General features: G+C 49.5%; 1 pseudogene; it reads right to left on the reverse strand.

The window, feature by feature from the left end:
* Window positions 1–5,724: 5,724 nt before the first annotated feature.
* LOC136404249 (PI-PLC X domain-containing protein 1-like) lies at window positions 5,725–14,714 on the reverse strand (annotated as a pseudogene).
* Between the last annotated feature and the right edge of the window lie 227 nt (window positions 14,715–14,941).

The raw sequence follows: 14,941 nt of genomic DNA on the forward strand, positions 1-14,941 counted from the left end.
GAGAAGAATCAAACAAGATAAAAAACTAACAGAATGCAATTTATAAAATGGCAATAGGGAACCCACAAATGTCAATCATTACACTAAATGTAAATGGATTAAACTTACCAGTAAACAGACACAGAGTAGCAGAATGGATTAAAAAATAAAATCCAACTGTATGGTGCCTACAAGAAACTCATCTAAGCAACAAGGATAAAAACAAATTCAAAGTGAAAGGCTGGAAAACAATACTCCAAGCAAACAACACCCAAAAAAAAGCAGGTGTAGCAATACTCATATCTGATAATGCTGACTACAAGACAGAAAAAGTATGCAGAGACAAAAATGGTCATTTCATAATGATTAAGGGGACACTGAATCAAGAAGACATAACAATCCTTAATATATATGCACCAAACCAAGGAGCACCAAAATATATAAGACAGCTACTTATTGACCTTAAAACAAAAACTGACAAAAATACAATCATACTTGGAGACCTCAATACTCCGCTGACGGCTCTAGATCGGTCATCCAAACAGAGAATCAATAAAGATATAGTGGCCTTAAACGAAATACTAGAACACCTGGATATGATAGACATCTACAGGACACTTCATCCCAAAGTGACAGAGTATACATTTTTCTCTAGTGTACATGGAACATTCTCAAGAATTGACCATATGTTGGGCCACAAAGACAATATCAGCAAATTTAGAAAAATTGAAATTGTACCAAGCATATTCTCTGATCATAAAGCCTTGAAACTAGAATTCAGCTGTAAAAAAGAGGGGGAAAAACCCACAAAATTGTGGAAACTAAACAACATACTTTTAAAAAATGAATGGGTCAAAGAAGAAATAAGCGCAGAGATCAAAAGATATATACAGACTAATGAAAATGACAATACGACATATCAGAATCTATGGGATGCAGCAAAAGCAGTGATAAGAGGGAAGTTCATATCACTTCAGGCATATATGAACAAAAAAGAGAGAGCCCAAGTGAACCACTTAAATTCCCACCTTAAGGAACTAGAAAAAGAAGAACAAAGACAACCCAAAACCAGCCGAAGAAAGGAGATAATAAAAATCAGAGCAGAAATAAACGAAATACAGAACAAAAAAACTATAGAAGAAATCAATAAAACAAGGAGCTGGTTCTTTGAAAAGATCAACAAAATCGACAAACCCTTGGCAAGACTCACCAAGGAAAAAAGGCACAGGACTCAAATAAATAAAATCCAAAATGAAAGAGGAGAGATCACCACAGACATCATAGATATACAAAGAATTATTGTAGAATACTATGAAAAACTATATGCCACCAAATACAACAATCTAGAAGAAATGGATAAATTTCTAGAACAATACAACTTTCCTAGACTGAGTCATGAAGAAGCAGAAAGCCTAAACAGACCAATCAGCAGGGAGGAAATAGAAAAAACTATTAAAAACCTCCCCAAAAATAAAAGTCCAGGCCCAGACAGTTATACTAGTGAATTCTATCAAACATTCAAAGAAGACTTGGTTCCTATTCTACTGAAAGTCTTCCAAAAAATTGAAGAAGAAGCAATACTTCCAAACACATTTTATGAGGCCAACATAACCCTCATACCAAAACCTGGCAAGGATGGCACAAAGAAAGAAAACTACAGACCAATATCTCTAATGAATACAGATGCTAAAATACTAAACAAAATACTGTCAAATCGAATACAACAACATATTAAAAAAATAATACATCATGATCAAGTGGGATTCATCCCAGAATCTCAAGGATGGTTCAACATACGTAAAACGGTTAACGTAATACACCATATCAACAAAACAAAAAACAAAAACCACATGATCTTATCAATAGACGCAGAAAAGGCTTTCGATAAAATACAACACAATTTTATGTTTAAGACTCTCAACAAAATGGGTATAGAAGGAAAATATCTCAACATGATAAAGGCCATATATGATAAACCATCAGCCAACATCATATTAAATGGCATAAAACTGAGGACTTTCCACCTTAAATCAGGAACACGACAGGGTTGTCCACTCTCTCCACTCTTATTTAACGTGGTGCTAGAAGTTCTGGCCAGAGCAATCAGACAAGACAAAGAAATAAAAGGCATCCATATAGGAAAAGAAGTAGTAAAGGTATCACTTTTTGCTGATGATATGATCCTATACATCGAAAACCCAAAGGACTCCACAAAAAGATTACTAGAAACAATAAACCAATACAGTAAGGTCGCAGGATACAAAATTAACATACAAAAGTCCAGAGCCTTTCTATATGCCAACAATGAAATATTAGAAAACAAACTCAAAAAAATAATCCCCTTCACGATTGCAACAAAAAAAATAAAATACCTAGGAATAAACATAATAAAGAATGTAAAGGACCTATATAAAGAAAACTACAAGGCATTGCTAAGAGAAATAGAAAAAGACACAATGAGATGGAAAAATATTCCTTGTTCTTGGATAGGAAGAATAAATATAATTAAAATGCCATATTACCCAAAGTAATATATAAATTTAATGCAATTCCCATCAAAATTCCTATGACATTTTTTAAAGAAATGGAACAAAAAATCATCAGATTTATATGGAACTATAAAAAACCCCGAATAGCCAAAGCAATCCTAAGGAAAAAGAATGAAGCTGGGGGCATTACAATACTTGACTTTAAACTATATTATAGGGCCACAATAATCAAAACTGCATGGTATTGGCAGAAAAATAGACACTCAGACCAATGGAACAGAATAGAAAGCCCAGAAATAAAACCACATATATATGGTCAAATAATCTTTGATAAAGGGGCCAACAACACAAAATGGAGAAAAGAAAGCCTCTTCAACAAATGGTGTTGGGAAAACTGGAAAGCCACATGCAAAAGAATGAAACTCGACTACAGCCTGTCCCCCTGTACTAAAATTATTCAAAATGGATCAAAGACCTAAATATACGATCTGAAACAATAAAATACATAGAAAAAGACATAGGTACTCAACTCATGGACCTGGGTTTTTAAAGAACATTTTATGAACTTGCCTCCAATGGCAAGAGAAGTGAAGGCAAAGATAAATGAATGGGACTACATCAGAATAAAAAGTTTTTGCTCAGCAAGAGAAACTGATATCAAAATAAACAGACAGCCAACTAAATGGGAACTGATATTTTCAAACGACAGCTCAGATAAGGGCCTAATATCCAAAATTTACAAAGAACTCATAAAACTCAACAACAAACAAACAAACAATCCAATAAAAAAATGAGAAGAGGACATGAACAGACACTTCTCCCAGGAAGAAATACAAATGGCCAACAGATATATGAAAAGATGCTCAGCTTCATTAGTTATTAGAGAAATGCAAATCAAAACTACAATGAGATACCACCTCACCCCTGTTAGATTAGCTATTATCAACAAGACGGGTAATAGCAAATGTTGAAGAGGCTGTGGAGAAAAAGGAACCCTCGTACACTGTTGGTGGGAATGTAAAGTAGTACAACCATTATGGAGGAAAGTATGGTGGTTCCTCAAAAAACTGAAAATAGAACTACCTTATGACCCAGCAATCCCTCTGCTGGGTATATACCCCAAAACTTCAGAATCATTGATACGTAAAGACACATGTAGCCCCATGTTCATTGCAGCACTGTTCACAGTGGCCAAGACATGAACACAACCAAAAAGCCCTTCAATAGAAGACTGGATAAAGAAGATGTGGCACATATACACTATGGAATACTACTCAGCCATAAGAAATGATGACATCAGATCTTTTACAGCAAAATGGTGGGATCTTGATAACATTATACGGAGTGAAATAAGTAAATCAGAAAAAAACAAGAACTACATGATTCCATACATTGGTGGAACATAAAAACGAGACTAAGAGACATGGACAAGAGAGTGGTGGTTACCATGGGTGGGTGGAGGGAGGACGCAGGAGGGAGGGAGGGAGAGAGTTAGGGGGAGGGGGAGGGGCACAGAGAAAACTAGATAGAGGGTGACGGAGGACAATCTGACTCTGGGTGAGGGATATGCAACATAATTTAATGACAAGATAACCTAGACATGTTTTCTTTGAATATATGTACCCTGAATTATTAATGTCATCCCATTAACATTAATAAAAATTTATATAAAAAAAAAAAGATAAATGGGAGGAAGGGGGCCACAATTCCATGTTTAAAATATCTCCCTGGTACCTGGACACAGTTCACATTTCTGACGCTCCTTCATGTGTATTGTCAACACCTGGGTTGTCTGACCACAAAAATCTGTGTCAAAGCTGAGTTTCATGTGTTTGTTGTTCTTTCAGAGGAAGTCACTGCTGTGGATGGTTCCTGGCTGAGGCAGAACCGAGGGAAATGTGGGTGTGCAGCGGATGATAGTTGCTACGTTAGAGACACTGTGAACGTCTCAGAGTGCATCCCTTACACCTGGTCTGCTATGCCCGACCAGGCAGAGCCGGGGCCTGAGGTCCCAGTGTGTGGACCCTGTCTCAGGATTATAGGGCCTTTGTGACACAATGGCATCTTGGCTGCCAAAGCGTGAGCAGGGTTGTCTTGTGGGAAATGTTTGAGTGACCCAAAAGAGAATACAGTCCAGCAGGAGTGGAACAGGGTTTGTGCTGAGACACCGAAACCAGGGGCTGGTGTGACCCTGGAGAATGGATCTCGTCGTCCCAGTTAACTGTCCTGGCAGAGGCACTCTTGTCCAACTGGGATCATACGCACAGTCCCAAGACTCACTGCAGTCTGGGGGCCATGATGCCAACTGCTGCAGCTGGGGGCACCAAGGAGGCAGAACGCACTCTGGCCACCTTTCTCGCCCTGTTGGCTGGATGCATGAGTGAGACAGAGAGACAAGAGAGGCTGCAGGAAGACAGAGGGCACGCGGTCAGCACGCAAGCAGCCTCTCATTGAGATCGAGCAGCCTCTGTTTGAGATTGATGATGTTTCTGACAAAGGATTTGGTGCCGATGAAGTCGCCCGCAATGATGTTGGTGCAACGCACGCCCGGGCCAGGTCACTGGTCCCACACCTAGGCACCGACCTGTGGCAGGCTGGACAGCATCGGCCTCCACAAGCACTCGGATGATGCACCAGGATGTACTTACTGTAGGTTCTCCATCAGGTACTTCTGGCTGCAAAAAGTTCACTTTAAGGGTGGGAGTCGTTACCATCCACCTGCGCCCCACCTGGGTCCCACCAAGTTTCCGCCTGCAGCCCACCTGGCCCATCAGCTACCACTGTCTTTGCCTCTGCAGTCATACACATGGTTCCAGCCCCTCACACAAGCACAGACATCTCTGGCCCCACAGTGCTGTCAGATCACCATGCTCCTGCTACAGAGAACTGTGGGTGAAGAGTTACCTGACATGTCCATGTCCTGATCCCGTGCGGTACACAGATTAATAGTCATGTGAATCCCAGGTAGCACACCAAGTTTAACACACAGCTGCCCTGTCACAGTGCTGATTGTGACAGGAGAGTGGGACCCTGGAGGCCCAAAGTAGCCTCAGACACAGCCATGCACCCTACTACGATATGGAGCAGTTGAAACCACAAACTCCTTTTTTAAGACAATCTCCTTCTAAACACAGACACAACAGTGCAAAGCAGCTCTCCCTTCGAATCAGCTGGGGTTGTGTGTGGCTCGTGTGCCCAAAAGTGCCCATGTCCTTGCAAAGAGTAATGGGCACTAGATGAGGAGGCCTGGGCGAGAAACACGTGGGATGCTGTGCGACGTCAGAAGGGACAGAAAACCCCAGAACTGCACGCTCTCCTTGCTCAGAGCTGGTAGCTGCCATGGTAACACCCAGACCTCATGCAGCTGAGCCCTAAAACCACACATGCATGTGTGCACACATACACACCCATGATGGATGTGTGTTGTGTGTACATGTGTGTGAGAGTGCCCCCATAGGACGTGCGCCCACCTGGGCGGCCGCAGCTCTTCATGTGCTCCAGGTAGTGAATCAGCTTCTCGGGCTTCACCTAGTTGCCCCACCAGTAGGGGATGGCCAGTCACAGCTCCCCATGCCGGTGCACGGTGCCCTCGTCATCATAGAACAGGAGGACCCGTTGACCTTGTGCCCAGAGCTGCCGCAGTGTCAGATTCTCCTGTGGTGGTGGTGGTGGGGGTGGCGTGTCAGGATAAGGAGGGGATATCAGGTCTGTGCGAGGACAGTGGGGCAATGAGGCATCCTGGTCAGTGTTGTGGCATCTGGATTGTCACAAGGACACAGACACTCGTTTTCCTGGATCACAGTCTGATGCTCCTCAGTGAGTGACTGGGACAGGAGGTGCACTGAGAGTCAGGCTGCACATAAACTGAGGGGATTTAGGTACAATGAGGTCCCTAGGAAGGGTCCTGATCCCACAGGACTGAGGTCCTTATAAGAAGAGAAGGTGAGGACACAGACACAGAGGAACAGCCATGTCAGGACACAGGGAGGAGAGAACCGTGTCTCACTCAGTAGAGAGGCCTCAGGAGGAACTAGCCCTGTCCACATCTAGGTCTCAGATTCCAGCCCCCAGAATGAGGAGAGAAGCCCTGTGGGGTTGGTGCTCACAGGCTGTGCACCCTGTTGGGACAGCCTGGGACAGAGAGAGTCACCCTGCTCACAGGAAACACACAATGTGGCAACTTCTAACAGGTGCTAAGTTTAACCCATTCTCCATAGAAGCTTCTAGAAGACCATGTCAGCAGCTTCACTGGCACTTGGACTACCTCAGCATCAGGTACGGGGAAGCCTCGCCCTCTTTCATGACTTGCATGGGGATGTCGTGCCCACCTCACCCATTGGGGTACCGCACACTCTACTCACCTCTCAAGGATGCCGCATGCCCCTCTTAACCCTGGGGACACAGTATATCTCTAAAGATGTTATTGACACAGGTGACCAGTTACTCATGCAGGTCATCTGCCATGCCCTTGAAGTTGCTGTAGGCCAAGATGACAGTCTCCCAGAATTGGTTCTCGTGCCACTCCGAGATCTCCGTGAGCGTGTCCTGGGAAGTGGACAGGAGTACACAGGGTGTCATGGCCTGTTGAAGGAGCTCCCTACAAAGCTCACTGGACTGGTGGCTCAGGTCGATTCTGAACTAGTAAACACATAACACCCGGCTGCCCCCACGGAGCTCAGCTGCCCAGTGACAGCTGGGCCAATGCTGTGGGTGGAAGTGTGCACATGCGTGTACATCTGTGTGAGTATACATGTGTGTGTGTATGCTTGTGTGCACTGTGTGCCTGCCCTCCAGAAAACAGTGCATAAGCTAATGTTAAGTTCAGGGAGCGTGGTTCATGGAATGAGGTCCTGCAGAATACCCCCCAGACCCTGAGGTCTCAGGGGACATTGGGCACCTGTGATGCAGATGGGGTCCATCATCCTCTGCCTTTAGAAACACTGGTCTAGAAGCCAAGAGGAAAAGAGACTGAAAATATCTAAACAAGCCTGTCTGGATAGCTTGGTTGGTTAGAGTATCGTCCCAAAGCTCAGGGTTTACTGGTTCAATGTCTGGGCAGGGTACATACAGGAGCAGATTGATGTACCTGTCTCTGTCTTTCTCTGTCTTGATAAAAGTTTTTTCACAAAAGAAAAGAAAATATCTAAACTGGGGGCAGGATGACAATGAGGGATCCAGTTTTGCAAAACCTCAGGCAGCCTGGAGGAGTCAGGGGTGTGCTGGCTTAGGGGAGGGAGGCTCAGAAACACAGGAGGGTCAGCAATTTCCAGTGGCCAATCACTGGACATCAGCCACCTCCCGTCCCAAAAGACTGTGTGTGTGCACTTCCTTAGCGGTTGTCTGTGTCCCCCTTACAGGCTGGTTGTGTCCTGTGCGGAAGGACCGTGGTGTCCATCGCTGTGCGAGGCCTCATTCTCCACCAGCCCCCAACGTAGCTCGACCAGCCAGGCCGTGTGCATCATGTGCAGAGATTGCAGGTTCTTCTCGGTGCATCCAGTGCGTGTGTGATGCACAGGTCCAGGTACTACACCCTGGCGTCCAGCTGCTCTGTGATGTTCAGCAATTGCTGACGAAGGTGGGTCACCTCTGCCTGGATGGCAGGCAGCCCCGACCAGCTCAAGCTGCCTCGCACGTCCGTGCCCGGTGTGGCTGTGCCAGCCCATGTCAGCTCCTAGCAGTTGGTGGCTGCCAGGGCTCAGACTGTGCATTTGGGACCCTCTTTGCAGGGGACAGTCGCTGCTGGGGCCAAAGGAGTTTTACCTGGGGAAGGCCTGTCCTGGGAAGAACTGGGCTGGCTCCTGCCATCAGCGCCTTCCTCAGCTCGGACCTTAAATGGGCCATCCATTTAGGGTCCCCCCCCTCCTCCCAGGCAGCCTCTAGCCTCTGGAAGGGCCCCTCCCCCCATGCTGCAACAGCCCTCCAGGACCCTCATAAAACAGCAGTAACACTACAGAGGTAAGAAGTAACATGCTCTGTTCACAAAGTAGGTACAGAAAAGCAAGAAGTAACTTGAAAACGGCCCCACATCAGTGTGGCCAGGAAAAAGCTGGGTTTTCCCCATGTGACCCCGCCAGTTGAGCGAAGGAGCCTATTTGTGTGGAGTAGGACAGGGGTGCAGGACAGACCTACTGTGCGTACAGAGGAGCCTCGGAGGTGTTACCATGGTTCGTGGCCCTACGCCCTGAAGCAGACACCCTGACAGGGCTAGCAAGTCACCTGCTGCCCCAAGGCCAACCTCCCCCCAACTGAGCAGGGAGTGGACAATACAAGTGACCCTGGGTACAGTGCATGCCGACTTTGCTCTGGTGCTGTACCCATGGCCCAGCCAGAGCCCCTAACAACAGGGTTAGGCCCACCAGGTGTCTGTGACATTTCTGTTCCTGTGGCTCCTTCATGGGAGACCCCCTGGTGATGGCAAGTGTGTCACTGAAGTCACAGGCGCCTGCCCTGCAGGATGACAATCCTGCCTCTGTACCCTCTCCACAGGCTGCGGTGACTGTCCTATCTGCATGCATTCCTAGGCACCTAACTGCCCTTAGGAATGTTGATTCCCCACACCCCACCCTGGGCTCTCCCCCAGGCACAGCAGCTGGCCACACGGGCAACTGTATCTCAGAGCAAAGCAATTACAGAGGACGCAGAACACAGCCCGAGGTAGAGGGTGGAGGGTGTGCTGCTTGTCCAGATGCTTATTGTGTTCAAGTATGGAGCAAAAAACAGAGGTTTGGAGAGCAGAATCCTGGGGTGAGCTGCCCCCTGGGACACGGCATTGGGGCCCTCAGCAGCGCCCCATGCCAAGACCACAGTCTGCTTGACACCCTACTCACAGCCTGGGCCACCCTGGGTGACTCAGGAGGCCCCTTTCTCTCCATTCCCCATAGAGACCTCCTCCTCCCCTAAAACCTCCAATTCAAACAGGGAAGATGGGCTGTGGGTGACAGGGTCATGGCCCAAATGTGATTATACAGGACAGACTTCACCATCTCTGCAGAAAACATGGGACAAAATGTTCCTTGCTCCCATGTTGGACCTCACCTGACAAAACATGTAAGACAGGGATCTTCCCTTTTCCCTGTGTATGAGTGTGTGTGCATGTAAATGCCCTGAATGAGGCTCTGGTCAGCCCCCCAGCCCTGAGTGGGTGTGGCCTTTGAGTGGCTGTCAGCAGGGTACCCCATTCTGGTCCCAGCTGACTGTGTAATAACCCTGCTCTTTGTCTCCTTTCTAAGGGCAGGGTTCTGGGTTGGCAAGACCTTTGTTTTCAATTCGTTCCCCCTGAAAGGTGCGGGAGAAGTCCCAGGGAAGCAGGGGATGGCTGCACAGAGGAGCTGGTGGTGTGGATATTCACTTGGGTGACGGACCACTTGAGCACCAGGGGCGAGTGACACAGGGCAGGGCCTTGGCCAGAAGCTGCAGGAGCGGGGACTCTGAGCAGGAGATGGGAGACTTCTTGTTCAGGCTGTAGGTCGTGATGTCGTGGCTGCCTCTAATCACAGTGGATGGGGTCACCATTGGTCAGTCCTCATGGGGAACACTCAGAGAACATGTGGTACACCAATGAACATACAGTAACACAGTCCCAGCCTGGGACAGATGGTGGCTCCCAATGCATGCCGTCCCAGTCCCGCTGCCCGGGCCTGTATGAAAACGGGTCTTTGCAGATGTGATGAAGTGAGTCATCCTGGGTCAGGGAGGCCCTGCACCCAGTAACAGGGACCTTAGAAGAGACAGAGGAGGAGACACAGACACAGAGGAGAAGCCTTATTGAGTGGGTGAAAGAGACAGGAGGGAGACAGCCCCCATCCTAGGGATGCCTGGAATCACAGGAGTGGAAGAGGCAGGATGGACCCTCCCTGGAGCCCCAGGAGGCCATGCGGTCCTGGGATCTCTGGGTCTCAGATGTCTGCTCTCCAGGAGTATGTGAGGGATTTATTTCTAAGAAATCAGATCTGTGTTATTTGTCATAGGGGCGACAGGAAATTCATGGAACTAAGCATCTTAGTTATAGACAAGTGAAAACATGAGGGTAAGTAAAATAATCAAAATTCTCTATTATTTTGACTTTTATATATTGTATGACATGTTTACTGTGTACCATTTATACGAGTGGGCAGAAGTAGGTTTACAGTTGTGAGTACATAAAGGTTTATCTTTGTGTCATTTTTTACTAATTCTTGTGTTATTTTTCATACAAACAGCTGTAAACCTGCTTTTCCCTGTTTGTGGGTTATCTTTTATGTTTGTATGTCTTTTCAAACAAGCAGCGTGATCAAACGCGTTTTAATCAGCTGCTACAACAATGCTGGTGTTTTCTCCATGAGCCGTGATCCTGCCTCAGAGACTCCCCCTGCACTGACATTTGTGAGTGGAGGCTGTCTGTACCCCTTCCTGGAACATGCTGCACAGCATGTCTGAGTGTGAGTGGCCCTGTCTCTGCGTGTCCAGGCTCTGACCATGTGCTGGGGACCTTGCTGGTTCTGACACCCAGTGGGTCCAGGAGAGAGCACCTAGCCCTCACAGCACCTGCGCTGGCCTGCCTCAGTCCTGGGCAGCCATCCGAAGGGCACAAAGCCTGCCTCCCCAGCAGTGCCAGAGGCCAGCTCCCACCTCCCAGCGCAGTGGCTTTCTTCTGAGCTCGAGCGTACTGTTTTTGCCCTCCAGTCTCCTGAGTGCCTCACAGCCCCTTTCTCTACCTGCAAAGCCAGAAGCCAGAGTCCCCAAAGCTCTGTCTCTGGGCCTCTGGGTCCTGGCCTGGTAGATCAGCTAGTTAGAGCATTGTCCTGACATGCCAGGGTCATAGGTTTGATCCCTGGTTGGGGCATATTTGGGAACTGACCAATGGGTGCACCTCTAAGTGGAACAAGAAACGATAGCTTTCCCCTTTCTCCAAATCAACTGAGAAAAAAAAAAAAAAAGCTTTATTCCCAGCCTGTTCTGGATCAGTGAGGGGATGTGGCAAAGCAGGACTAACCCTGCCTCCAGGCAGGCAGGCTCACATAGCATTCAGTGCGACAGTGCAGGTGGCCTGAGGAGGCTTCTGCCACTGCCCTTTCTGATCTCTGACCCCTGGCCAGCTATCCTCACAGCCAGGGTTCTTGTTCAGCTCTGCCAAGCGGTCCATACTCAACACCCCAGCAGGCCTGGGGCTGGGGTCCCTGGAATCACAACCTGGAAAAGACTCCTCACAGGTCACTCCACTGTGGACCCTCCAGATGCCAAGTGCAAAGGACACTGGAAAAACTCAGACCCAGAGACGAAAGGCCTGGGAACCTAGGGTTTCTGCAACGATGTGCTAGGCCAGTGGAGATCAGCATCCCCACATCCTCCCAAAAAGCCACACTTCCCTGGGGTCCACCAAGCACCTTGCAGGCTGTAGGTGGCAGAAGGAAGCAGACACTCATATGTGAATATGTGCAGGCATGTGGTTCTTGCAGCTTCCCCACCCTCAGGATGCACCCTGCAGCTGTGCCTTCCAGGGACCCCCAGTCTATCACCTGGGATGGACAGATGGTGCAGGGGCATGTCCCAGAGCCGGGGTATAGCACCAACATCCAGTTTCTGGTGCAGTACAGGCCCGGGAAACTGCTTGCCTCGCTCACCTGTGTGCCCTTCACAGGTGACCCCAGAGATCTGAGGAAGGAAGGAGCCAGTGAAGGAACCTGTTATTACACATGGCAGCTGCGCTGAGAAAACAGACTTTTGTTCAGAGGTGGGTTGGGAGCTGGAGAGGTTAGGAGAGGGTGGAAGACTGTGTAAGACAGAGAGAAAGAGGGACAGACAGACAGGGGCAGTCAAGGAGGCAGGGACAACACAGACAGATGAAAGACAGAGTCTACACAAGACTATTTCTACAGAGGCAGAGAGACAGATTGAGAGAGACAGAGCAGGGAGACCAGAGACATGAGGAGAGACACAGGGTGACCCAGCAGCGACTGAGCCAGATTTTCAGGGTGGCTGAGGCATATGTCCCCTCTGCAGAAAAACCCCTCTCCCTGGGTCACACCAACTCCCTAGAATCGTGGGATGGGGCTCAGAGGTGAGCCACCGGGTCTGAGTTGTGAGGTTGTCCATCGTGGGGCAGTGCTGTGGGATCTCGGATCAGTACCACTCATGGACTCTGGTTCCTGTGACAGAGTGCTAGGCTCTGATGCGGCAGCACTGCCTGCAGGAGGCTTCTGACCGACACTCATGCCCCCAGAAGGACATTGGAGGGTTGAGTCTGGGGACGTCACAGGCCCTGATGAGGGCTGCAGCCACCAGCTGAACATCTCCCTTCTGCCCGTGCAGTGAACATTCCTGTGTTCTCGGGACGTGCGAAGGAGGTAAGCATGTTGCTGCCCAGGCTACACTGGTCAGGTCACACACTTGTGGTTCTTGGGGACACCATGGGCAATACTGGACCCCCAGGCCCCTCTGATACCAAGGAACATCTGTGGCCCATCGACGTAGGCCTCGGGGCCCCCTGGGTCTCAAAAGATGCTGTGGGATGAGGTAAAGTTTCCAGTCCTGCTGACCTGCCCTGCCTTGGCCGGTGAGGCACCCAAGCCTCCAGCTGTGAGCCACTGTGGTGCGGGCAGTGACTGGCCCCCGAGCCTCTCAGGAAATGGTTGGCAGGTGAATAAAAGGATGGATAGTTCACACTTGCACAACCCTGGCCTTTTGCCCTGGTCCTCATGAGGTACCCAGATACTCCCGGCACCATCAGTCCAGGAAGCCCTGCCCACAGGCAGTAGGGACAGGGGAGCGGGGGGCTGAGTCCTCTCCCAGGTCCGTAGCCCTGAGCCTGGAGGGGCTTGTCACTGCCCTAGTCCCCTGGGTCAGCCGTTCTGAGCCCAGGAGGTTAACACACTGCCAGCCACAGGGCACACGGATCCCTCTGCCCTCTCCCTTGAAGTCCCTGGGGTCCAGGTTCAGACAGAGCCTGAGTGACAGAAGAGGGGACCCTGCAGGAGCCATCCTGTGTCCACTGGCTTGGCTTCCTGTGGGGCCTCAGTCTCCAGACAGACCTCAGGGTCCTCACTCAGCTCCTCTGAGCCATTCCTCCAGCAGAGTTTCCAGCTGGGCCTCTCCTCTGCTCTCTCTCTTCAGATTCAGGCACTTTGGAAAACATCCACATGAACTGCGACTGGTCACTGGGAACACCCACTTCTGGGAGGGGGACAAGGAGAAAGAGGAGGGGCTACCACCTGGAACAGCCCTGCTGAGCTGGAGGGTGGCAGCAACTGCAACCCCTAAGTCCAGAGTAGGACCCCACTGTGGGCAGTGGTTACAGGACACAGGACAGAGAAGGAGGCTGTCCTGCATGTGCATGACCACAGGGTCAGTAGTTAGAGGACCGAAAGTGACCTGAAGACCCGACCCCACTCTGACTGCTGTCCCTGCTTGTGGTCCCTCTGGGACCCAGACCAGAGCAAACACATCTTTATTTCAGCCCTCTGGTGGCTTTGTGCCCATGACCCGGTCCTGTGATCTCTGAGCAGCAAGTCAGCAAGTGTCCATGTCCTTTGCTGAAGTTTCCGGCCCTCCTAGTCCTGAGTAGCCCTTGTCCCAGACCCCAGCAGGGTGCAGCCTGAGTGGGGAAACTGAGTTTCCTTTTGAGATCTTGTCCTGTGAACTTGCTCAGCCCTGTTGCTGACCAGAGGCAAGGTGACCAGGACCCAGCAGGGGTTCCTTATCCTCTTTCCTCTCGGTTCCTCCTATCTGGCTCAGTGAGCTGTCTAGTCAGCAAGGTACCTTGAGCTCCCATGTCCCTCTGCAACAAGAGGACAGGACCCAGCCATGGATGAGATGGGAGGGATGTTCAGGACAGACTGGGGGGCCAGCATACTTGCCCCTTGGTTCCAGGCACCCCTTTTCTAAGCTGCAGGCCTCACGTGCCCCAGGGCAGCTGTGGTCTCAGGGACATACTGCTGCCTACAGTAGCATCCTACCCGCCCCCATTAGCCTCCTATCCAGCTTTATCCATCTCAGGCCCATCAGCTATTATCCTCACCCCCCCAGGTCACTCAGCCCAGCTCCCCAGGGCTGTTGGGTACTGTTAACATTTCCCCTCTGTGATGTCTGGTCCGGCTCGGACCTTCCTGCCTCTAATCGGGTGTGGTTGGACACAGTTGTAAAAATATATGGAAACTCTGAGTGACCCTGGGGGTGCTGAGGGGAACCCTGGCCATGGTCCAGTGGAGCACAGAGTGGGGAACAGGCCTGCACGACTCCCATCTGGTGTAGTGATGGACCGTAGGCCTCCATGTGGACAGGGAGGAGGGGAGTCTGATGGGGCTGTGACAAGGGCTCCCACCATCCTAGCTTTGCAGAAGGAACCTTCTGGCTCCTGGGTGCAGCCCAGTGACACCCACTTTGACTGTGACCTCAGGACTAAGACAGAATCAGCCTGTGTGCCTTAGGCCACCATGTGTGAGTGACGTATCCGGTTCCTGATCCCACCCCTGCAGCCCTCAAAATCATCCCCCAGACCT

This window comes from Saccopteryx leptura, chromosome 4 (assembly GCF_036850995.1).
Source record: "Saccopteryx leptura isolate mSacLep1 chromosome 4, mSacLep1_pri_phased_curated, whole genome shotgun sequence".
In the NCBI taxonomy this organism is placed as follows: domain Eukaryota; kingdom Metazoa; phylum Chordata; class Mammalia; order Chiroptera; family Emballonuridae; genus Saccopteryx; species Saccopteryx leptura.